Source organism: Triturus cristatus, chromosome 6, assembly GCF_964204655.1.
Source record: "Triturus cristatus chromosome 6, aTriCri1.1, whole genome shotgun sequence".
Classification (NCBI taxonomy): domain Eukaryota; kingdom Metazoa; phylum Chordata; class Amphibia; order Caudata; family Salamandridae; genus Triturus; species Triturus cristatus.
Genome location: NC_140589.1, coordinates 1647732066 through 1647757754, shown reverse-complemented (window position 1 = coordinate 1647757754; position 25689 = coordinate 1647732066). Strand labels below are relative to the sequence as shown.

The 25689-nt window shown below is 42.7% G+C and overlaps 1 protein-coding gene across 2 annotated transcripts in view; it reads left to right on the top strand.

Annotated features, from left to right (window-relative positions):
* The window catches only part of LOC146821759 (transmembrane protein 229b-like), a 189002-nt gene that overhangs the window by 38372 nt on the left and 124941 nt on the right, over window positions 1–25689 (top strand). Inside the window, exon 1 of one of the 2 annotated variants that reach the window (XM_085612802.1) lies at window positions 23878–24008. The exons of the other annotated variant lie outside the window; for it this stretch is intronic. The gene's annotated coding sequence lies outside the window, so the exon portion shown is untranslated. Of the gene's footprint in view, window positions 1–23877; window positions 24009–25689 lie in introns of those variants that run through there. 2 annotated transcript variants of the gene reach the window in all.

Below are 25689 nucleotides of genomic sequence, written 5' to 3'. Positions count from 1 at the left end.
AATGATGTAACATCAAATGTAGCCAGAAGAGTATCATCATCAAATGTGTAGGTTTGGTTTAATTTTTCAATAATCTGAAGGAAGTGACTGTTATCTTTAACAAATGATGGAAGTTCCTGTACAATGGGCTGGAGGTGCAGGTCGACAAATAAAGATAGTCTCTCAGTGGCTGTGTCATTGCCAGAGATGATGGGACGGCCAGGATTGTTCATTTTGTGAATTTTGGGAAGCATATAAAATCTCCCAGGTCTTGGTTTGGGATGAACAAGTATATCTGCTGTTGTTTCATCAATGAGGCTTAAGCTCCTGTATCTTACAACCATGTTCTTAATTTCTTTGTTCAAGTCTTCTGTGGGATCAGTTTCTAAAGGTTTGTAAGTGTTGGTATCCATTAGTTGTCTCATTCCTTCCTCAATATAATCACTTACTTTCATGGCAACCACTGCACCACCTTTGTCTGCCGGTTTTATAATGACATCCATTCTCTGTTGAAGGAGGTGGAGAGCTTTTCTTTCTTCTCGGGTGATGTTATCAAAAATCCTTTTAGGTGTTGATTCCTTGATGAGTTTCTTGATGGATAAAATGTATGTATCAAGGACAGGATTTCTACCACATTGAGGAGTCCATGATTTGGGATGGCGGAACTTCTTAAATGGATCTGGATGGTAGCTTGGCAGATCAACATTAGAATTATTGTAAAAGTATTCTGCAAGTCTGCATCTTCTCTCGAAGGTTTTTAGGTCCTCATCATGTTGGCAGTATTATGGTCCTTCGGTACAAGACAGAAATAGAGGCCTTTGCTCAAGAGGTTCAATTCGCCTGGTGATAGGAGCCCTCCAGTAAAGTCAATAACTGGGTCGGATGTCTGCAAGGGTTGTAGCTGACTGATGCTATGCAGCCTTTTTTGTCTTATAAATCTTCTATTCTTTTTATGCTGTTTACTCACGGGGCTTTCGCTGACAAGAAAATCTCCCAAAACAGAATGATTTATGAAGTGGTGAGTTGGAAGAGGAGGTATATGAAGTCTTAACATATCTCTTTTTAGTTTTGCAGATTTAATTTCAATAGCTTTCCTGGCAGTCATCTTTTTTACTACTGCAATCCTCTGTAGTATGTGTGCCATTTCAGAGTCACTTTTTGTGTTCTTTAAAAGTTCCAGTTCTTTTTGTAGCTTGGCTTTAAGCATCTGCATTTTTTGAATGGTTACTTTAATAGATACCAATAGTAGGGCCATTGATGAGTTATTTAGTAAAATATTCCATGTAGCGGACCATTCCCAACTAGTTAGTTTAAAAGGTGGCTTAGACTTAACCTCCAACCCCATAGGATAGATGTTAAGTTTTTTATAGATTTGTAAATGTGCTATTGTAAATTGGCACTTACTGATTTTCTCCTGGATGAACAGCGCATATCTAGGATGTAGATTTGTTCTTGACATGGTGGTTGCTTCTGGCTTGAGTATCGGATCCAGGAAGGATACAGGTTTGTAATCCCAAAAACAGTATACTTGAAGATGAAGGATCACAAGAAAACAACAGCCAGCCAGGGCAAAAATCTGGATCCCAAAGGATACAATGAGTCACAAAGAAATAAAATATCCAAGAAAGAAGTGACTCAAACGGATAGATTCACCAAAAGAACAAAAATATATTTCCACTACAACGTTTCAGCTTCCGCCTTCCTCAGGTAGTACAAGATGGTTTGCTCTGTGGCTGCACAAATGACAGCTGAATTTTCAAAAAGCATCATGAGTGAAGATTCCATTTAGAATGTGGAATCAATGCAGTCCTGAGAGCTCTTGAGATATGCAGTAATCACGTTGTGTTGTCAGTAATGTTCAGTCCATCTGGATGCAGTGATTTTAAACGGTACATCCAGGAGTTTTCCCTGGAGTCCAGTAGTTCTTCCTTTGAAACATGTTCCACAGGGAAAATCTTCAAATCTAATAGTGAATGATCCACAAGGTTAAAATGATTGGCTACCGGCTGGTCAATTTTCTTATTAATTATTGCAGATTTGTGGTTCCTGAATCGTGTACGGAGGTCATTCACTGTTTGGCCTACATATTGCTTTTTACAGCTTTGCCGTTGGCACTGAATCACATAAATAATGCATGTTGAGCGACATGTAAGATGCTGCCTTATTGTAGAGGTCATTCTCGTAACAGAACTAGTTACAGATGATGTTTGTAAAAGATATTCACGCGTGATGCACCTTTTAGAGTCACAGCAATGAACCCCTGCATTTGTTACAGCTTGCTTGAGTTCAGCTCTCACAATAAGAAATCTTAAATTTGGAGCTCTGCGGTAAGCAATGACTGGTGGTTTTGGAAAAACCTATTGCAATTTTTCACAAGTGGACAGTAAGGGAAATGTTTTTTGCATTATATTTCTGTAGTTAGGAGCTGATGGATGATAGTGTACTACAAATGGAGTTCTGTCACTTTTGTTTCTGCCGTTGGTATTCCAAATAAGTGCTTCTCTGGGTAACTGCAAAGACTTGTCAATTTGTTGCTGTATGATAGCCTCGCCTTTTAAATAATGTAGCAAGCTCCTGTAGATGGTCTTTAAAGGTTTCCTCATTGCTGCAGATGCGTCTTATTCTGAGTGCTTGGCTGTAGATGATGCTCAGTTTAGTGTGGTGTGGGTGACATGAAGTCCAGTTTAGATACAAATGAGCATCTGTAGGCTTGTGGTACAGATCAGTTGTAATGTTGTGTTCATGAATGGTGAGTAGCACATCCAGAAAAGGGAGATGAGGATTCTGTTTAGTATTGCTGCTGGTAAATTTGATGGTAGGATGGATATTGTTGATATAAGCTGTAAATTGTTCCAATGTTCTACTTCCTGAATTCCATATTATAAATATGTCATCAATGTATCGTAGCCATACCAGTGGTTTGATGCTAGAAGTAGCAAGTATACAGTTCTCTAGTTTGCCCATGAAGATATTTGCATAGGATGGAGCCATCCTAGTGCCCATGGAAGTCCCTTGTATCTGCAGATAGTGTTTACCATTGAATGTAAAATTGTTGGATTTAAGGATAACTCTTGCAAAGTTGGTAAGCACATTTGTTGATGGCTTTTTCACAGTTCTTTTATTAAGAGCTTCAGATAATGCCATAAGCCCATCCTCATGTGGTATATTGGTGTATAATGATGTAACATCAAATGTAGCCAGAAGAGTATCATCATCAAATGTATAGGTTTGGTTTAATTTTTCAATAATCTGAAGGAAGTGACTGTTATCTTTAACAAATGATGGAAGTTCCTGTACAATGGGCTGGAGGTGCAGGTCGACAAATAAAGATAGTCTCTCAGTGGCTGTGTCATTGCCAGAGATGATGGGACGGCCAGGATTGTTCATTTTGTGAATTTTGGGAAGCATATAAAATCTCCCAGGTCTTGGTTTGGGATGAACAAGTATATCTGCTGTTGTTTCATCAATGAGGCTTAAGCTCCTGTATCTTACAACCATGTTCTTAATTTCTTTGTTCAAGTCTTCTGTGGGATCAGTTTCTAAAGGTTTGTAAGTGTTGGTATCCATTAGTTGTCTCATTCCTTCCTCAATATAATCACTTACTTTCATGGCAACCACTGCACCACCTTTGTCTGCCGGTTTTATAATGACATCCATTCTCTGTTGAAGGAGGTGGAGAGCTTTTCTTTCTTCTCGGGTGATGTTATCAAAAATCCTTTTAGGTGTTGATTCCTTGATGAGTTTCTTGATGGATAAAATGTATGTATCAAGGACAGGATTTCTACCACATTGAGGAGTCCATGATTTGGGATGGCGGAACTTCTTAAATGGATCTGGATGGTAGCTTGGCAGATCAACATTAGAATTATTGTAAAAGTATTCTGCAAGTCTGCATCTTCTCTCGAAGGTTTTTAGGTCCTCATCATGTTGGCAGTATTATGGTCCTTCGGTACAAGACAGAAATAGAGGCCTTTGCTCAAGAGGTTCAATTCGCCTTGTGATAGGAGCCCTCCAGTCAAGTCAATAACTGGGTCGGATGTCTGCAAGGGTTGTAGCTGACTGATGCTATGCAGCCTTTTTTGTCTTATAAATCTTCTATTCTTTTTATGCTGTTTACTCACGGGGCTTTCGCTGACAAGAAAATCTCCCAAAACAGAATGATTTATGAAGTGGTGAGTTGGAAGAGGAGGTATATGAAGTCTTAACATATCTCTTTTTAGTTTTGCAGATTTAATTTCAATAGCTTTCCTGGCAGTCATCTTTTTTACTACTGCAATCCTCTGTAGTATGTGTGCCACTTCAGAGTCACTTTTTGTGTTCTTTAAAAGTTCCAGTTCTTTTTGTAGCTTGGCTTTAAGCATCTGCATTTTTTGAATGGTTACTTTAATAGATACCAATAGTAGGGACATTGATGAGTTATTTTGTAAAATATTCCATGTAGCGGACCATTTCCAACTAGTTAGTTTAAAAGGTGGCTTAGACTTAACCTCCAACTCCATAGGATAGATGTTAAGTTTTTTATAGATTTGTAAATGTGCTATTGTAAATTGGCACTTACTGATTTTCTCCTGGATGAACAGCGCATATCTAGGATGTAGATTTGTTCTTGACATGGTGGTTGCTTCTGGCTTGAGTATCGGATCCAGGAAGGATACAGGTTTGTAATCCCAAAAACAGTATACTTGAAGATGAAGGATCACAAGAAAACAACAGCCAGCCAGGGCAAAAATCTGGATCCCAAAGGATACAATGAGTCACAAAGAAATAAAATATCCAAGAAAGAAGTGACTCAAACGGATAGATTCACCAAAAGAACAAAAATATATTTCCACTACAACGTTTCAGCTTCCGCCTTCCTCAGGTAGTACAAGATGGTTTGCTCTGTGGCTGCACAGATGACAGCTGAATTTTCAAAATGCATCATGAGTGAAGATTCCATTTGGAATGTGGAATCAATGCAGTCCTGAGAGCTCTTGAGATATGCAGTAATCAGGTTGTGTTGTCAGTAATGTTCAGTCCATCTGGATGCAGTGATTTTAAACGGTACATCCAGATGTTTTCCCTGGAGTCCAAGGGAGCCCTGACTCTTCCTACCATGTCTTTCTTTGTTTTTGTGTAGGAATCCTCAGAGCCACAATTACGTTTCTCTCTGAGTAGTTCTCCATATGGGATACTCTATCTGAAGTTAGGTGGATGTCAGCTTGCTGTGTGGAGTATAAAGTTTCCTGACATCTTTTTTCTATGGAGGTCAGTGGACAAATTTCCTCCCTCAACTGTCAGTCTTATGTCAAAGAAGTCAATCGTTTTCAGGCTATGTTGCATTGTAAAATTGAGGTTCATACTGTTGAAGTTCAACTTGGCTAGAAAATTCAAGCGATCACATTCCTCATCTTCCCACACAAAGAAAATATAATCTATGTAACGGAGCCAGATATTTATATTCTTTGTCCAGGGTTCCATGTCATCATTCCAGAGCACCTGCTTCTCCCACCAACCTACCGTTAGGTTGGCATAGCTGGGGGCAAAGCAGGTGCTCATGGAACTCCCTTGTATTTGTTTAAACCACATACCATTAAGCATAAATACATTTTCAGTGAGGCAAAGTTCTATCATTTGGAGGAGCATGCACGTGTGGCCTTGGAGGTGAATGCTTTTAGTTTTGAGAAAATCCTGGCAAGCCCTCAGCCCATCTACAAGTCGAATACTGGTGTACAAGCTCTCCACGTCGAGACACACCATCCAATGTTTCTCTCCCCAGAGAGTTTTTGTAAAAAGTCCTTTGTATCCCTCACGTATGAGTTCAGTCTTTGACATACAAAAAAAGAAAATGGTCCACATAAATGGATGTGTTTTCAAATAGACTGTTTTTTGAGGACACAATAGGGCTCCCTGGACGATTGGTACTGTTTCTGTGTACCTTGGGTAGGAGATAAAAGGTCAGGGTAGTATGTGTCTCATTCTGTAAAAATTGTTTCTCATCCCAATTGATGAGTTGGTTATCAAACCAGATTTTCAGCATGTCAAAATACCTCTGTTGTGGGTTAACTAGGTAAGATTTGTCTACCCTATCATAACACGTTTTGTTGCTCAACGGTCTGCTTGCTTCCTGAATGTATTTCTCCCTACTTAGGATAACTACATTCCCACCCTTGTCTAAGGGTTTAATGACAATGTCCTCATCTTTTGGTAATGTGGTGATGACTTCCCACTGGTCTCTAGAGGTGTTTTTTCTCTTAGGTACTTTAAGTGTGAGTTTTGAAATATCGAAGATAACAGCCTCATGGAATACATCAATGTTATCTTTTGGAGTTTGAGGGACATATTTAGATGCAACTCTAAAATCTGTCTTACTGGCTAGATTGAGAGGGATAAGGGGACAGATCGCTTAGTAATCTCAGTGTTTCTATATCCTCAATATTAAGTGTGGATACATGCCTTTCAACAGAGCTACTGATTGCTCGTATGTTATCTTTTTTGCGCATTGAATGGATTTTAAACAGCTTATGTTTGCGCACAAATTTATAGAGCTCTATCCGTGTCTGTGCATGATCAAGGGGCATATCTGGGCAGAATGACATACCCAATTTTAAAACCAATTCTATACCGTATTACCGTTAATTGTTGCGTCTTGTTCTCCATTATTTGTTCTTCGACGTCTGGCCCCTTGTTCCCACACCTGTGTTGCTGTTCTTTTCTTATGCGTTGTCGTCTCCTTTCGCTTTTATTTTTCCTCCTCTGCCTCTTCCCCTGGGTTTCCCCCATTTGAAGGTTCCAAATTCTTCTGTATGAGGCATAGTTCCTCGAAAAAAAAAGAAACCTCTCTTGGGTTAGATGAGTTACTGTCCAAGGATTCTAGATCGGAGCTGAGGTCTGTTGTAGACTCATGTGTAGTTTTGTCTGCTCTTCCTAGAGCCTTGTCTCTAGTCAGCTCTGCTCTCTCTCTGACACATTTTCTGGCGAAAGTGAGTATTTGTCCCATGTCATAATCCCTTTCATCGTACACAAATTTCCTCTGCTTTCTTTCCATAACTTCTTTTTCAAATTTCTTGATTTTCTCATCAATAGCTGTTAGTGTTTTCTTTACTTCATTCTGAACTTTCTCCTTCTCAATGTCGTCAAGCAGAGATTGAATTTGTAGTATCAGCTCACTATGCTCTTCCCAAGCATTCTTAATGAGCATTTGCAGCATCGTTTCCTGAGCATTCATTAGTGTTTGATGTCCAATCCTTCAGGAGCTGTGGTTTGGGGCTGTTCAAAGTAGGGATGATTAGAATCCTCAAGCCCATGGGTATCCTTTTGACTTCCAGGTAGTCTACTAGGTAGGTCGCCTCCCACCACGCGCTCATTTATTTGCATCTCAGTCTCTCGAGTACATTGCCTTTTTGTCTCAGATAAGGCTCAGTATCTATTTCCCCAGTTACACTTGTACTCGCATTGTTTCCTCTATTATGGGACTATATGGGTTGTTCCTAAGTTTAGGTGGAGGGCGACTCCATTTTAGAGCACCCTACAACACCAGCGACACTCTATATCTGCTCACCTCCAATGGCTGTTTTTCTAGAAATTTAAAGCATAGGATTAGCACAGTACCATCCACACCAAGCTAGAAAGGGAGAATGTCTTTTGCCATTTCTACAGCAAGGTCTTTGTTCATAGGATTAGCACAGTGTCATCCACGCTGCGCTGTAAAATGACAAAAGCCTTTTAGCAATCCAGGTACATTTTGATAGAAAAGCAGATATTTGAGGTGAGCAAATGCAGAGTATCGCTTTACTGCAAAAGCAAAGGTTAAAGTAATGTTATAGTTAGGCGAAATGTTCAGTGATATTATAACAATCTAAGCTAAAACAGAAATTCACCAGTTATAGTTATTGTTATCTCAAGTAACTATAACTCATGTCCTAAGGTAACTATTACATTGCCCCCTCCATGCACAGTTTTCTCATGCACAATTTAATTGGAAATGTGGCAGTGATATTATAAATGATGTCGTAGAAGATGTTATGAGTGATGTAAAAAATGAGGGGTAATTAGCAGTGTGTGGCGAGGGCTCGAGCTATAGTTACCTTTGGGGCCGGAGTTATAATTATGTGAGATCACTATCACTATAACTGGTGAATATCTGTTTATTTTAGTTTAAAATGTTGCATTGTCACTGAACATTTCACCTCATTATAACATTACTTTAACCTTTAACTAGTGAATTTCTAGTTTTTTTTCAAATGTAATGCAACATTTTATTACTATATGTAAAGTTAAGTGCACGGCTGGGATTTGGCTGCAGAACAGCCAAACTGCCACACACCTTGCCCCTCCTCCCTTCCCCCTCCGCACCCAACACCCTATATAAAAAGCAGACAATCATCTTTCTTCAATAGTTTTAATCAAATGTATATTTCAATAATGCACACAATTCTATGTTTATTATCATTGATTACTTTAAAAATATGTAATAAAGCTTTGTTAAACTACATGTCTGTGACTCTTTCATTTTGCATAGTTGTTCTTATTACATTTTGGTGGTAAAAAATGTGAAAATAAATATTCAGACATAATTATTTTTCTTCATGAAAAAAATAAAACAATCATGCCTCTAAGTCTACCTCATATTTAACATTATAAATCTCCAGACAACATAAAAAGCAACCATAAAACCAGCTCCTCGGTGGCAGTGCATTGATAGCTGCAGATCAGAAGCTCCAGCCTAGAATATGCTTTAAAAAAATATGGAAAATTCTCCTGAGGTCATGGTTTCAATGACCCAGAGGATTTAGCATTTGTTTTTTAATAGTGTTGTTGGGGGGCTGCAGAATGTCCTTAATTTGGTAGTGTCCTTCCCGCTTCTATGGACATCACCAAAAACAAAATATATGTAAAGAGTCCTCCCAGGGCATTATGGGGTGCTCCTTAAAGGAGCAGTGAATAATAAATGAGCAGCAGTGACTACTCATTTATAATTCATTTTTTGCTTTTTTTTAAAATTATTTTCTTGATGTCCCAGTCAAATCCGGGACACCCACTATTTTCCTCCTACAGAGACCATGGGGGGACCCAGGGGCCCCACCGACTCCCTACAAGCAGCCCTATGGGGCTACATAGTAGCCATTGTTTTTTTAACTTATTGGGTGCCCACCCTGGGCACCCCAGGCCATTATTCTGTTTGAGGGATGCAGAGGGAGCCCAGGGCCCCAGCAGCCTTGCCAGCTTCCATGCTTGCACCTATCACGGGTGCAGCAGGAACAAGCATTGCTCCAACCCTGCAGAGCACTTTTGTTTTGCTTTCGTGGAGTAGGAGCAATTCAATGCACTTCCCTGCCTGAGAGTGCAGGCAGGTAAATGTTTTGTTCTCCCACTAGGTAAGAGCAGCCTTGTGCTGCCACCTGGTGGGATAACAGGGCACTTTCCTTGCCCGGGTATGCGACCCTCCTCCCGGGACAAGTTTAGCCCTGGGGACTCCATCTTCCAGGGCCCTGAATCATTTTTAGGGGAGGGGGGCATGGGCGCCTCCTCCCCAGGTCAAGTTGGGCCCCAGTGACCCTATCCCATGTAAAGTATCTTTGACCCTGGGGGTGGGCTCCCAGGGGCCTCTCAAGACTCGGGAAGGGAGGCCATTCAGGCCACCCTCTCATACATTCTAATTTCAGCCCTGGAGGTGGGCTCCCCGTGGCTACTAGTGACTGTGTTTTTTGTAGGTGCTGGGCTGGGACACTTGGTGGGGGCCAGAGTTCTAGACCTTCTTTCCTTACAGAATTTGCGACTCGATGTGAACACTTTGCTGCTCATATCTTTTTAAGGACCATGCACTTGCATACCGCTGCCCATAATAAAAGGGACAACACTTCCCCTCTACCCAGCCCTCATATTGGTCATTGGCCTGAATTTCGAAGGGTAAGGCCACACGTCAACTTCTTTTCACCAACGTTGTGACTAGTCGGTCAAAATGACCCCCGGCTGCCATGGCTGAAGTTATGTTGGAGGTTCTCATGAAGGAAATAGCGAGCATCAAATCGCCTATAGACTCAATGTGTGAAGACACTAAATCAGTGGCAGGGCTGTAATTGCTGTGCAGCGACCTCGAAACCTTCAGTGAGCAGTGTGAGACCACGGACCTACACTGTGCAGGCCATGGAGCACCAATTGACCATTCTGACCACAGGGCCTGACATCGGTAATGATATCTGGCACCTCAGCAGGAAATTGATAGGGATGGAAGACTCTAGCCGAAGTAACAATGTTTTTAGGGATACCATAGGGGGCTAAAGGGAAGGATATAGATCGTTTCTTATCCACCTTTCTCCCATAACTTATGGGCCTGGAATTTCCACCCTTGGTTGGAACTTCATAGGGCCCATAGAGTGCGGCCAAGAGAGGACGATCTTCTAAACACTTTTAGGCCAATTATTGCATGCTTTCTGTGTCATCAACAGGCTCAGCAACCCAGCTTGGCAGCAAGATAACACAACAGACCCTTCCTGTAAAAGGGAGCTAGGGTACATGTTGCAGCTGACCTCTCTCATGAATCCCCCTTCTGGCAGAGAAAATTCCTATCACTGCAAGCTACTCTCTGGTAAGTTGGCATTTGGTATGGCCTCCTAGAGCCTGGGACCATGCTAATCACTATCGACCATAAGAACAGAGAATTTGAAGACCAGGAACATCTTGAGGAATTCCAGACTTCCCTGGGTACCCCAGCCATGGACAATATGTTACAAGTGGATGGTGCAATGAATGTGGGGGGAGAGGAGTTCACATCGCCCCTAGAGCAAGGAAACTCCAGAGGGTATACCCCATGTAATAGATTAAACATGGTCCTGAAAAGATGGCGGACAGGACATCTTATGATGGAACTGCCCCGGCTGGCAGTGGACGTGACAAATCACTCTCCCCCATCACTATTCTTCAGTCTTCCAACACCACAACAGGCTTTTTATGCTTTGTCAACAGTACTCCATCAGCACCATTAATCTTACGACACTCCCTGCTGTAATTTGGAAGCACCATTGCGACCCTCTTTCTCTCTGACCTATTGCTCTGTGGTAGGATACACCTCCCATTCAACATTCCACACTTCGCACACATAACTCACACAATATGGCCAAAACATCTCTGCAGTGCATCTCTTAACATCAACAAACTTACACATTACATCAAACGGAAGAAGATACTCACTTATCTTGCTTCGAAATCCCATGTCATTGCACCATTACAGGAAAAATACCTCTCAACCCCGGAACGGAAAAGTTGCAGAGGGACTGGGTGGTAAAGGTTATTAGTAGCAGCTACCTCCCCACTTGAACCCAGACTTTTTAGAACCCCTTCATCTACAGCCATTTTCATACATAAATCCCTCGACCTTACCACTCAGAAGACATGGACCCACACGCAATGTAGATACGACTTTGCAAAATTGTAGACTTTGGACAGAGCTTTGGTAGTAGGGTCCATCTATGCCCCTAATCTGGAAAGAACACCCTTTCTCTCCTCTCTTGCCAGCCATGAGAGAATTCAGCAACATCAAGGTGATTATAGATAGGGATTGGAACCTAGTATTGACCTTCACTTGGACCGATCAGGTCTCCCAGATTGGACTAATGCACAAGATCAGGCATTTCTGGGTGTTATCTTACAGGACCCCGGCTTGCCTGACCCTTGGCACCTAACACACCCTTGGGGCAGAGAGAATACTTTTCTACCCTGTCCACATGGAACATGCGCCAGGATAGATTTCTTCCTCATGAACCATGCCTGTTTGGCCTTTCTGAGAAATTGTAGCGTAGCAGTGGGGGGGTCATGGACCATGCTATAGTGCTGCTGGAGCTGGACCTAGGACATATTTCACACACCTCCAAAAGGTGGAGGTTTACCCTGTCCAAGTACAGGCTGCCCAAGGATAAACAGAAACTCAAGACCTATTTCCATCAATATCTGATGGACAAAGAACCCACACCTCCTGCACCACAAGTCCTTTGGGTGACCAGGAAGGCCACTATCAGAGGGAACCTTATGAAAGACTCAGCCCCGCACAAACAGGAGGCTAGGGAGAAATTAGCGCAACTGGAAAGGGAGGTGTGCACTCTTAAGAAACAATACACAAGCCAACTCACACCCCACCATCTCTATTGACTAAAGACCACTAAATATGCTTTAAACACATATTTCACGACACAAGCTAAACGTGCTTTGCTACACCTTAAGTGTCACCACTATGACAGGGGAGAGGGCTGGTAGACTTCTTGAAGCACAGCTGCAACAGTGGGAGGCACAGCAGGCCATTCTAGCGATCCTGGATGAAGAGGAGAGAATGGTGACTATTCCTGTAGAGATAGTGAATGCTTTTGCTTGCTTCCTTGGCTTCCTCTACCTTTCAGAATCAGTCAACCTCTCGTCCTACCTGGTCTTCTTTGAAGATTTCTAACTGGGTTCTTTGTCTGAAAACACTCCTAGATGAAGAGATCACAGAAGATGAGATTTCAGATGCCATTGCAGACTTGCCCACTAGTAAAGCACCAGGAGATGATGGTTTTCCCATTAAATTCTACAAAATAAATAAACACCTAATTGTTCCTCTACTCCACAAATTCTTCAGGGAGGCAGAGGAATCTGGTTTCTTGTGACCAGAGTACAATAAGATGTTCATGAGCCTCATACTGAAGCCTTACAAAGACTCAACCCACTATACTATCTATCATCCTATTTCACTTATTAGCACAGACGTGAAAGTGCTTGCAAAAGTCCGAACATCCACTGGCAAGTACAAAATGACCCTTACAACAAGATACTGCTGTCCTTTGACACAGAGAAAGCTTTTGTTCGGGTCAACTGGGGAAGCCTATTTCACACACTGAGAAGAGTTGAGTTGGGTCCTAACTTCATGGCTAAGGTTCAATGGCTTTACTTTAACCAAACAGCACAGGTGGATTGCATAGGTCACATGTTGAAGGTCTTCGCAATCTACAGGGGGATGAGGCAGAGATGACCCTTTTCCCCATTACTGTTTTTACTGGCCGTGGAGCCCCTGGAAGCTGCTACCCGAAAATCTGATTGTATACAAGGCATTGAAAAGCCAGTGGGATGTAATAAAATTATGTTATATGCTGATGACATCCTACTGATACTCATTGATCATGATTCTTTTATCCCACACTTGATAAGCCTCATTAATGTCTACTTCATCTTCTCCAGTTATAAGATTAATTGGTCAACATCTTAGGCATTACTGATGACAGCCAGAGGGCTCCAGCCCCTGTATGACCACTTTGGCTTCATGTGGAAAACCTCAGGGCTGAAGTATTTAGGTGTCCTCATTAGCAAAGGTCTTGCAAACATTGTGACCAATAACTTGCAACCCCTGGTGATGATGCTGGAACATGATTTTCAGGGCTGATCTACCTTGTAAATTTCCCTATGGGGAAGGGTACAGATGATAAAGATTGTGACAGCAGCAACATGTAATTATAGCTTTGGTATGTTACCACTTCTGGTCCCCAAAATAATACTGCACACACTGAACAAGAGCATTGAGATGTTCATATGGGCAAGGAGGAAACCCCATTTAAAACAAGCTCGGCTCCACATGGATACACAGGCTGGTGGATTACGCTTACATAACATGTTCTTATACTATCTGGAACACCATCTCTCACAATTGGTTTATTTATCAGTATCCACCGATGACCAACTGGCTTGGGTGCCCTTGGAACATAATATGATACTTGACTCTCTGGACTTAGGAATACTCTACAACACTCGTGCCTCTAAGTCGGGCCAATGTCCTCCCACCTTGAAGGCACTGTGGTCAATCTGGAATGACTCCCATAGACTCCTGCACATCAACCACTCCTTTCATAAAGATGCACTGCTTTGGTCCAACAAAAGGGTTACCATAGGTTGTACGATGCTTTCATGGCCACAGCGGGAAAGGATGTGGATTCAGACAATTAATTGCCTATTTGATGAAGATACATCTAGATCTTAGAGTCATTACAATCAGACTATGGATTATCCTAATCAAAAACATGGGGATATTGGCAATTGCAGCATTGTCTAAAAGGTATACAGGGAAAGGACCCTGTCCTCCTCCCGGAATATTCTCTTTTGGGTTGTATATGATGTTGGGGCCTCTCACGAGGTTCCGTCTCTAACTTGTATCAGATCCTTATAGACAATTTGTATTACCATAGCACGTGGCTGGCACTAAAAATGTCCTGGCAGGCACAACTTGGGATCAATTATTCTGACAATGACTGGACCAAACTTATGACCACTCATGACTACCCCTTACCACAGGTGTGGGTAAAATTCTCCCAATTTAAAATTTTCCATGATTGGTATGCGCCTCCCTCCAAATTACACAGAGCCAAACTATTGCGAAACAGTGCTTGTTGGAGATGTCCAGCAGAGTCCTGCGATGTCCACCATATCCTGAGGTCATGTTCTTGCATAGCTCATTGCTGACAGGTTAACTTGCAAATGCTCCACGCTACTAGTCTTGACCCATTCCCAAATTCCACCAAACTTGTTCTATTGCATGAATTTTAAGACATAGACAGCACAACCTTGCACTGGCCGAGGTGGACAGTGATGGCCCTCAGGCTTGCCAATATCTGTATACTACAACACTGGCACTCGCCATCGGTGCTCAGACAACTGGAATGAATTACTGAACTTTATCACTTAGCCACCTATGAAAGGCGTGTACACAAAGTCCAAGACCAAATGTCCCTGTTTGCACTATGAGAATTGTATAGAAAAGGCACAAGGGAAGATGCTGCCCCCTTCCTTCTCACACTTACATTGAGAGGCTGGTATACAAGATACCCATGATCATGTGTGGGGTCACCCTTCTTAGTTTCTAGCTGGCAGAGGATGAACCTGAACAACACTGTAAGACATGTCAACTGACTGCTTCTTTCCTTCCAATCGTGGTGCTATTTCCTTCTCTTCCCTTCCTCGTCATTAACAATACTATCCTGGAGAAGAGAGAGAGCTTTGTAACCTTAAAACTGTATGGTGTAGACTTGTGGGAATTGCTAATATTTACAATGGTGATTGGAGACTGAGTGTTATATTACATTGCCCTCATGTTCTCCTTTCTTTCCAATTTGGTGATGTTGAACCTCCATTAAAGGTCTTCATTATTATGTTGTATGTCTCTATCTGGTACAAAGCTGTATGTTATTTTAACTTTTTGAAAACCTAAAAAAGAAATGTCTCAAAAAAATAATAACAGTTATGCTAAAAATAGTAAAACCTAAAATAATATCTTAGCTACTGTATATTATTTCAAAATTAATTATATACCAAAAAATGATATCCTTAATAATGACATTCTGTGACGTGATATTCCTGAACTAATTATAATTTTGACAAGACCTTTATATATCAAGATATTGAAAACCCAGGGGCTTATTTACTAACCCTGGGCGTAGTTCGCGAAGTATCACTACGCGAAGCTACGCAAAGTGCACTTCGCACTACGCGAGCTACGCGTAGCACTTCCCGAACTGCGCAGTACCCTGTTCGCACTGTGCAGGATGCCATTTTCAATGATTGCACAGTGCGGACAAGCATCCGGCACTGTGCAGTCAGTGAAAACGGCATCTTGCACAGTGCGAGCCGTAGTTTTCTGTCGTTATAGTAGATTTTTACTCGAGCGGCAGCTACGCATGTTTGCACTGTGCTACGTGCAATTTGCGTAGTGCGAAGTAGAGCAAACTTCGCAAACTACGCGAGCGTAGCGTAGTGCTTTGCCCAGGCTTATTATTTACAAGGAGCTTGCACCGCCAATGTATAAAAATGTTTGATACATTGGCGGTATTGACATATTCACAAGGTGACGTATCTTAGAGGATGCGTCTCTTTTTAGAGTCCTGAACCAAAAAAAAACTATCTGAACTGCCCATGTCACTTAAGTTTTAAAATATGCAAGGTATACTTTCTGTTGTAATGTCCAACGTAAAACAGTCGCATGGATATTTACGAGATTTTGACAAATTGATGCTTAAGTCGCAAAGAGGTGTGATGGCATCGAAAATCCTGCACTTGTGAAACTCACGCAAAGGAAATGACGCATTGACATTGGTACATAAAGAGGAGAAAGACAGAATAGTGTGGCAACCACAACTACACCATGGAGGTGCTCATTTTGCAGCTGGGAGACATCCACCATCATCCCCCACCCCAAACACCTCCCCCCTCACCACCACAAAGTCAATGCAGAAGAAGAGAGCGCATTTATAGCCTGAGGACTTCCCTAATAGGACTCAGGGAGGATGAGGTCATCACCTATTACCTGCTGAAGAGGTAGTCCATTTTAGAGCTGCAACACCTGATTGCCCCAAGGCTCCAGGCAACAGCTGTCAGGTCTAACAACATCCCTCCACAGGTGAAGCTCATGTAAGTTCTACACATGCTGACATCGGGGTCCTTCCAGATAACAGCCGTCAGAGTGGACAGAATCTCTCAGTCATGTTTCTCCTCATTCTGTCCCTCTGTCTTGGATCCCATGATCCATCTGACACTCCGCTACCTCCTCTTCCCTAACACCCATGAACTTCAGCTAGAGACAAAAAAAGGGTTTTATGCCATCGCTGGTTCCCACATGTGCTGGACTGCACAAATGTGCAACTGGTTCCCCCTGCAGCCACATCCCATCTCTGCAGGAACCGGAAGCCAACACACTCCATAAACATCCAGGCCATCGTGGACCATCAGGGCCTATTCACTAATGTGCCAGCCAAATACCTTGGAAGCGTGCTTGATGCATACATATTTGGGCACTCCATCATAAATGAGCGCTTCCAGAATGGACGATATGGGAATGGCCTACTTGTAGGTAAGCAAAACTAAAATACTTAACACACCCAATAACAATGAGAAATGGATGACATAATACCCATCTCTGTGTCTGTAGACTAGGCCTGGGCGAAAATTTCGTTCCGTTTGCGGAAATTTCGATAATTTGACATTTCTGCGTTCCGCGGAGAGCGCGAAAATGTCAAAATTTCTGCTTTCCGCAGCTTGGCAATAATTTGTTTCTTGCTCGCGCTGTAAAATAATACATTCTCGAGCGCGCGCGATCGCCTTACCTGAATCCCTGCGTTCGCCACAAGTTTTCTTGATCCGGTCGCGTTCTCCATGAGATGTTGTATTGTTTTTAGCCATTTGCGCTGTCTCGCGACAGTTCGCGCCCGCAGTGACGTCATGCGTCGCACGATCACGTCTTTCTTCTCGCGATCATGCACCGCGAGACAACTCAAAACAAGATGGCCGCGCCCGCGAGCAACCACATGGGTAAGTTGGCGACCCGCAACCATGCAGAAAATCTCGCGAACATGCTGGAAAAAAACTTCTGCATCTTCGCGATATTTCCGCTTGTTTGCGATAATTTGAAACATTTTCGCGATAATTTGCGGAAGTGGATTTCGCAAATTCCGCCCACCCCTACTGTAGACACAGATAGGAAATAAATATGAAGGAACTGCCTCATACATGCACTATGCATCATGGTACTTGTGTCATGGCATGCAAATCCACTGTGGCTGCCATTGAAGGGTGGATGGGTACAGAGCAATGCATTGCTGGGCCAAATGCTGTGTAGCATCACTGTGTGCAATGGAGGGGTTCCTTGGGGGTTTGGGGGTGTCTACATGCCGCTCCCACGGTTCATCACCATTGCCATGTATCCCACCACTGACATCTGTGGTTTACCATGGACATATGCATGCGTCAGTGTAATGCATGTCTGCTATGTCACTACTTATCTAGGGAGAACCAACTACCCAAATATTTGATCCTGATTCAGCCACTACGCACGTACTATAGGATCAACATGATAGTCAGGATGTAGAAGTCCATAATGTATCAGCCCATGCTCTGCATTTGCCATTAAACAGAGTAATAGAGGAGACATGTTAACCTTTGCACAACTGTATGACTAACGCACATTGTGAAACCAACGTTAGAAATCTGTATGACAATGTAACGACACATAACACACTTGGTCTGGCATGTATCAGCTAGCAAAAGTATTGATAGTTTTCCTTTCACTTTCAGCTGACCAGGGATATGGGTTTCAGCTGTGAGCAATGACCCCATATGCACACCCCAAGACTGAGCCTACAACCAGGCCCTAAGCAAGACACGGAACATTGTAGAGCTTACCTTTGGCCTGCTCAAGGCTAGGTTCTGCTGTATGGATATGTCAGGGGGTAGATTGCTCTATTCCTCCCAGTGGTGTGCAAAATAATACTGGTGTGTGCCATATTGCACAATATATGTTTGCGGACTAATGTCCCCTGGGACGGGAACCAACAACAGCGGGACCTGAAGGAGGAGGAGGAGGAGGAGGAAGATGCAGATGGTGGAGATATCCAAAACACAGCTGCTGGAAATTGCAGATGCACACACATTGTGCAACATTTCTTTACTTGATTCACATGTTGGGAAATGGACCATTAACCAACATGTTATAAAGGCTCAACAGGACAATAAATGTTTGAAACCATTAGTTGTCTTTGTGTTTATGACACAGTCACAGGAACCATCAACATAAACTCATCTCATCAACTAGAAGTAGCCCTCAAAAGTTTACATTGAGGTCAGAAGGCAGGCATCAACGCCAACGCATCAAGAACAAAGCACTGTGCATTGTCATGTGTTGTGTTTAACTTGCGCCTTGCACATTTTCCTAGTGATGTGTCAATAAAAAATCAAGTTTGAGAAGGAAAGGTGACACTTTTCTAGGAAATGTGACTTTTTAGTAGTAAATTGCAGTATTTGAAGGAAAAGTGACTCTGTAGCAGAAAAAGTAACACTTTGGTAGGAAAGGTGACACTTGTCTGGGATAGGAGACTTTGTAGTAGTAAACGTGACACTTTTGTGGGAAAGGTGACGCTGTAGCAGAAAAGTGACGCTTAAGTTGGAAAGGTGATCCTTCTCTAGGAAAAGGTGAATTTTTAGTAGTGAACGTGAAGCTTTTGTAGGAAAAGTGACGCTTTACCACAAATCATGATGCTTGAGTAGGATATGTGATGCTTTTCTAGGATTAGATGCTTTGTAGTAGCAAACATGATGCTATTGAAGGAAAGGTGACGCTGTATCAGAAAACGTGATGCTTAAATAGGAAAGATTACACTTTTCTAGGGAAGGAGACTTTTGTAGTGAACCCAACGCTCTTGTAGAAAATTTGACGCTTTACCACAAAACGTGATGCATGAGTAGGAAACGTGACACTTTTCTAGGATAGGAGAATTTCTAGTAGGAAAGGTGACACTGTTCTAGGAAAAGTGACCTTTTAGCAGTGAACTTGATGCTTTTTTAGAAAAAGTGGTCAGGCGGAAGCCACACATCAATGCCAAAGCATCAAAAACAATTCATTTGCATTTTTGTAGCTCATGACTTGGCTATTTCTCTAGCGAATAATCAGAAAAGATTACGCTTTAGTAGGCAACATGATGCATACGTCAGAAACATGACGCATTCGCATAGGAAATGATGCAATGGCTCAGCCATGCTGCACACCAGGAAGTGTGAAGTTCTTTTCACTCTCACTTGCTGTCTTTTTCTCTGTGCTGGCTGGTGGAGGTGTTTGTTGTTTGCTGGAGAGTTTGGTGCTGTTTCCTGGTCTTGTTGGTGTCTGTGCTGCACGTGTTGTGTCCCAAAATTATCAAAAGTGTCTTGTAATTATATTTTGTGTAGTGTATTGTGGGGTGTTTGCCTAAATAGGGGTTAATAGTTACAGGGATAGGGGTAAGGGATGGTGTTTCTGTTGTTGGGTTTAGAGTGGCTAGTGGGGGTAGTGAGATGTCGGGCAGGAGCAGGGCCAAGAACCTGACACAGGAGGAGCTTGGGGCCTACTGTGGCTGTTGGTGAAGTATGTGCCCAACATGATCAGATGCGGAGGCAGGTTCAGCCAAGGCTACCCAGCCTGTGAGCGGCGGCAGCGGTGGAAGTAGGTGCGGTTCTAGCTGAGTCAAGTGTTTGGTGTTGAACGGACTGTCCACCAATACAAGCACCTGTGGGCAGATATCATCAGTGGGAGACCCACCAATAGAAGTTGGTGGGGCTACTGATAAATTCCTATATAACATGAGCTTGTACCTGTGTGGCTGCAGCAAAATAGTCTTAATGGTTTTCATTCTGGAAGGGCCAGATATGTACATAGGTTACTATGGCCTGATACAGCTAACTCCGCTACATACACTGAACATGCCAAAGGGGCCTGTTCATAGGGGCATTAGTCAATCTATGCTACTATGTGTGTGGCCTTGTGTATATGCCATAACAGTTAAGCATTGATGAGGCCCACTACGTGTACTTGCTACACATCACTCATTTCTCATAGGTGAATGGCCATAGATTTTACCCTCTTTCATTTTGTCTTACATTCCCCAGGGAGCACCTAGATGGACCATGTGTACCATTTTATGTATACACAACATCATAGATCCAAATCTGTCTTCATATGCACATGGATAAATGGAAATGAGGCCAGACACAGGCATATATGCCACCTTACCAAGGCCTTTAGGTGCATGGGGCACAATCCTGAGACAGCAAGGGAAGCAGGGACCTGGAAGTCACCACCTCAGGGACAGCAAGCTACCGACAGGGCAAGCAGCAGACTTCAAGTGGAGGATTCCCATGGTGGGGATCCAGGTCCAATTCCAGAACCCTCCACAGCCCCACCAGCAGTGGCCCACACAGCCGGTCGCCACTACATCACAGTGGCCAACTGAGATAGAGAGGCAGTTGCGGAAGGGCCAGCAAGAGAAAAATTTGAAGTTGGCAGGACTTCAATTGTAGGTGGCAACCCTCATGTAAATGGTGCAGACTTTACAGCAGACTGTCGACCATATTGAGTATAAAATGAAGGCAATCACTCCAAATTTCTGGTCCTCCCCAGTTCCGCTTAATTGTTTTTATAGCATACACTTTTAGCATACGTTAGGGTAGTTGTTAGCATAGTGGTAGGTTAGGGTAGTTTTTGTGTTATTATAGATTTTACTATTAATCTGTTTTAGGTGGGGATATGGGGGTGTAGGTTGTTAAGTGGGTGAGGGTTAATATTTAGTATGTGTATAAAAAATTAAAAAATAAAAAACATTTACTAAATGTAAAAAATAGAAAAAAATATATTTGTTTAAGATTGAATGTTTATGTAGTTTGTGTATAGCAGCAGTGTATGTTAGGCTCATGTGCAAAAGTGTTATGAGGGGCATGGGGGTTTATGTTTAACCTGTCTGTTGCAGTATATGTGTAGAGTAGGATAAGTTAAGGTTAGGTAGGTTTGGTTAGTTTTAAGTTAGGATAGTGTAGGTAAGTTAGAATAGGCCAGTTTAGGCATAGTTTAGATTGGTATAATTAGTTTTGGTTTAAGTTTTTAGATGTTAAGATTAGTAGTGTGTTAAATAAATTCTGTGTGGCACTTTCACAACTACTTACTTATTTCCTGCTTGCCAGTTGTGACATCTGCATTGATTGGGTTAATCATATGCTGTTGGAGTTCCTGCCAGCGTTAGTATACATGTAGGGTGACCAACTGGCATGGGTGCAAATTCAGGATGGTGAGTGTAAAAATTCAGGACAAAGGGTCAAAATTCAGGACACAAATTCAGAACAGGAGGTCAAAATTCAAGACAAAACTTTGGGATAAAAGGTAAGTTTTACAGACACGTCGGAGGAGGTCGTGCTACAGTATAAAAGTAAGTAAATAGACAACCACTTAAGTACAAGTCAAAATAAGTTTGTATTAGGTTGAGAAAATCGTGCACTTCATGGTTTTTCAGTATGCCCGCACCTTGCGACCTTAGACTATTCAAAACTTGCATCTCGCTCCAGCAGGTATTAGTCACCAGATAATGGTGAACCACAACTGAATACAAGTGGGCCGCTTTTATTGCTGATTGAAAACTACTGGATATACAAGGAACTTTGTAGTGCCAGCCCCCAGTCATAACCCCCCCCCCCCCTTTCCAGCCTCCCAGGGCAACACCTGATGCCCGGTCCGGCCAGTCCGGCCTTGCTGCCACCCTTCAATGGTGCCCCTCGTCTTCACATAGACCGTCTCCCATGTGTATTTAATTTCTTTTATAGTGCTATTCATCAAAAGTATATAGGGCAGGGTGTCAGAGTGTGTTACATCACACATACATCATATAGAGACAATTACTCATATAAACGTGAAAGTCAGTGTATAGGAAATGTTACTTAAGATAATGGGTGCTACAAGGTGTAATCATTCTTTTATCTATCATTCAGTCTTTCACCATTCATTCTGTCCTTCCATCTGTGTGCCCATCTATATCCAGACATATTCAACCATTTGCAAACCTATCCACCTTGTATCCTTCCATCCATCATTTCACTCATCCATACCTCCATTCACCCTTTCACTCATCCATCCATTATTTATCCATCCACCCATTCACACCGTGCATCCGTACACTCATCCATCCACTCTTCCATCCATCCATCTATTCACTCATCCATCCAGCCATTTACCCTTTCACCCATACAGCCATCCTTTCACTTACTCATCCATCCACCCAGTCACTTATCCTTCCACCCATTCACCCTTTCAGTCATTCATCCTCCCTTTCTCTCTCTCCATCCCCCTTTCACCTATTTATCCATCCTTCTACCCACCCATCTGCTCATTCATTCATGAATCCATCCATTGGCCCTATTACTCATCCATCCTTTCACTCATCCATCCATCCGTTCTCTCATCCATCCACCCTTTCACTTCTTCACTCATCTATCCATCCTTTTGTCCATCTATCCCCCTTTCACTCACTCATCAATCCTTACATCCACCCTTTCACTCATCCATCCATTCACCCTTTCACTTATCAATTCATCACTCCATCCTTCCTTTCACTCATCCATCCACCAATTCACTCGCCCATTATCTACCCTTTCACTCATCCATCCATTCTTTCACTCACCCATCCACCCTTTGACCCATCCATCTACCCTTCCACCCAAACATCCATCTATTTACCTTTTCTCTCATTTATCCTTCCACTCACTCATCCATCCTTTCCTTCATTATCTATCCATCCACCCTTTCATTCATCCATTCATCCTTTCACTAATCCATCCAGCCATTCACATATTCCTTCACTTATTTACTCGCCCGCCTTTTCACATTATGAGCTGAGCCTTTGTCTGCAGAGTTGCAGATAGAAGAGGCCCATCAAGAACTTCACCTCGCTGTAGTTCCTAAAGCAAAGGGGTGGGGTGGGGGAGGATTCACTATGCCCCTGCACATAGGTAATCTGAAAACTTAGAAGTCATGAGTCATGCATGATGCACAGTGCCAGGACGTGAGGTGACGGCGACATGGTGTTGTTTCCAGGGCCTTAAGTGGGGTAAAAAAACTGGGGGGTCTCTTCAAAGGTGGTCTTCCATGTAATTAAGGGTGTGGCTTAAAACACCTAGGCTAAAAATATGTGCTTAGCATAGTGTTCCGCCTGACTGGTATTATGTTGTTTCTGTCATTGCATCCAGATATATATTACAGCAAGTATCATTAAACCAGCAACAAGCCAGGACTATTGACTTTTTCAATGGTTGTTAGTTGCTAAAAATAAAAAAGCAGCAACCATGGCTGTTGAATATAATATTGAAAATGCGTAAGTTCTAAAATGATGAGACAGGTAAAGAACTATACTCCGTGTTTTTAAACTTGTTTCACATGTTTCTTTATATAAACAAATCGTTTTCTTACGTTGCAGCATGGGCGTTTTACCTTTCATCCATCTAACAGAATGCCCTGCTGTACACTGAGGCAGGAGGAGGCCACCAAATGACTCATATTACCAACCTTAGCAGGATGATAGGCTGAGTCAACTTTGCTGGGATTCGGACTTGTGGCCTTCAGATCATCTCAAGTGCCAGCAGTGAGCATGGAACTCATTGAGCCATCTTGCATTCTCTAAAGCTGAACAAATAGAGCCGGGGCAGGGCACCATCTGACCCCCTCTGAAGACGCTAGCGGCTGGCAGCTATCCTCCAGCATCTTGGTATAGTATCAATAAAGTCGCTGCTTTAAGTTGAGAGCACTCGTTGCTATCTAAAATGAACTTTTCTACTCGTGAACTGGAGTCAGCAATGACAATACTTGAGTGAGTTACAACCGCGCGATACTCAAAAGGGACGCGTTTAGATTCAGAAAGTGGAACCCATTCCAACATGGCTGTGCCAAATGTCCATTAAGTGGGAAGTTTTCCACTCCCTTCCACGTGTCGCCGCACTATACTGGTACCATTCTGTACAGAATAGGTACCATTTCAATGAATTCAGCAGTTCTAACTTTGTGGGACAAAATACGTGTATCCAGGCCAAGCTGACATTTTATCTGGTTATAGAGTAAAACAGGCGAAAATTCGTCCATTGAAATAAATTCCCCACCAATTTGAATACATATATTTCAAATTTTTCCGGAAATCCTTAGAGGAGCCCAGACTGCCCCATTGTCATTCTGTATGTGGCAATTAGCTGGCATACAGAATGACAATGGGGGGGTGGGGCTGCTCTTGGGCTCGGGGAGGCTTGCGAGGTGGCCCCATCAGGGGGCTAAGGTTTCTCGCAGGGAAGCAGTGCTGCTCCCTGTAATGGCCATAATTACGGACACAAGGCGTCTGTAAAAGGGATCCTTTCGGACAACGGACGTGAGGTTCAAATTACGGACAGTACGTGAAATTTACGGACGGTTGGTCACCCTATATACATGTGTTACTGGCTGGAGCATCTAAGGAGTCGATCATTTCATGTTAACAATTGAGTCACTTAAGGGATCTACAAATGTGATTGGTCGCTGTAAGTGTCACTCTTGCTGTGAATGGACACACAGACCAAAACAGGAATTAACCAGCACTGTGTGTGTTTGAGATGCTACATGGTTTGCATGTATGATAGAGTCAAACAATTCTGACTAATCTAGGATGTGTTTGGTGCCTCACTGATGGCAGCCACTTGCACACTCTCCCTAGCACCATTTTGTAGTTGCATCATGGTTGATTGCTGGCTAGTATGCATGGAAGTATCACCCACCAGGGCAGAAACAACATTAAATCTTACCAGTGACTAATTGACAATTGTTGCACTTCATGCATGTGACCTTGGGTAATAATTTGCTAGTTTAGTAGAAGATAGGGTCACATGAAAGATTTAGTATGCACTGTGAATATGTACCCCATTAGTCACAGAAACACATTATCCTTCAGATGTTAGGTAGTGTCTTAAGAGTCAGCACAGCCACTGTGGTCCACTTACTCCAATCATGATCAAAAATCCAACATGCTGATTCAAGGAAGTAGTTTTACTGACATGTGAACCAAGGAGCAAGGAGCAAGTGGCAGTCCTTGGGGCAATAAACCCAACACAGTTTGTGAGCTATTGGATGTCCAGACATGGGGTATACATGTCATAGGACATGGGGGGCAGATGAGTGTTCCAGTGAGGAGGAGGAGGATCAAATTACCATTAGGGAAGATAGGCCACACATACAGTCCACACATGGGTGAGATCAACAGATAGGAAAGCAAATTGAGGACAGTACCAGTCGATAAGTACACTGGCATGGCCATAAGCACAGGTCAATGGAGTAACTGGCCAGGTGGCAAAGAGATGTGCTACGGGGCAGATTTCCGTTGGAAAGAGGTGCAGCCCACATCTTCTTCCTCTGATGTGTGTGGTGCCTCC